This window comes from Sinocyclocheilus anshuiensis, unplaced genomic scaffold, assembly GCF_001515605.1.
Source record: "Sinocyclocheilus anshuiensis isolate Anshui unplaced genomic scaffold, SAMN03320099.WGS_v1.1 scaffold1596, whole genome shotgun sequence".
Taxonomy (NCBI): domain Eukaryota; kingdom Metazoa; phylum Chordata; class Actinopteri; order Cypriniformes; family Cyprinidae; genus Sinocyclocheilus; species Sinocyclocheilus anshuiensis.
Window position 1 is genome coordinate 51,134 of NW_015555788.1, and position 1,073 is coordinate 52,206.

Below are 1,073 nucleotides of genomic sequence, written 5' to 3' on the forward strand. Positions count from 1 at the left end.
GATTTCTGCGATGTGAAAAACGCAGAATCCAGTCATAAAAACAGAATTTACTGAATAACGTGGAATGTCACGGAATTTGTCAAATTTTTAATGAATTAATCAAAAGTAGGTCATTACACTTAAATCAAATTGCCATATGGACTAGTATCTGTAAATATTAAGCCACAAAAAGACATGAATCCTGCATGTTCTGCGTGTCTCTCTGTGAATGAATCAAGACACGCGGTTTTGTTTACTACACAAATACTCTCTAGGGGACATAAATACATGAACATCATCTCCAGAACTGCTCTGAGAGTCACTTAATGAGCATTTCATTTGAGTAAAACTAGCGTCATATCTTACATACACAGAATTGTAAAGGTATTCACGGCAACCCGTCACAATAAAAGTTCGGTTTAACTTGAGGGCATTGGCAGAAATATATTACTATTGTTCAGTAGAATGTACGTAACAGGCTGCTACTACTACTACTAAAATTATTAAAACCTTATTTTTAAGGAATAAGCATTCAATATTTCTTCAATGTTTTAATTGTAATATTAAATGACCTTTATTTTCCAAAAAATAAAATTTGTTTAATTTTCATTACTTAAAAGATAGATTAAATGAATGTTTATGCCTTAAAACAAAATGTAAATACACAGCACAGAATTTCTGAGCAAAAAATCATAAGGCTATTGTAAGAATAAATGAAACTTGTTTTACGCTTTCAAATAATTAGACATGCTAAAACAGAATTTGGTTACAATAAAACATGAGGTTGGAAAAATAAAACGTTTCATAGGGCTCTAAACATGTAATATTTGTTAAACTTTTAATAAATTGATGTTAAATTGTTTAAATTTCATGATTTTAATTAATTAGACATGCTCTTTGATTAATAACATGTAATTTAACCATTAAAAAGGAGTCCAGAAAAAAAATAAGAAAAAAAGCCCCAAAAGCCGTAAACCTAGGGGAAACACTGGATGCTTTAAATTGATCAAAAGTGATGATAAAGACATTAATAATGTTACAAAAGATTTCTATTTCAGATAAATGCTGTTCTTCTGAACTGTCTATTCATCAAA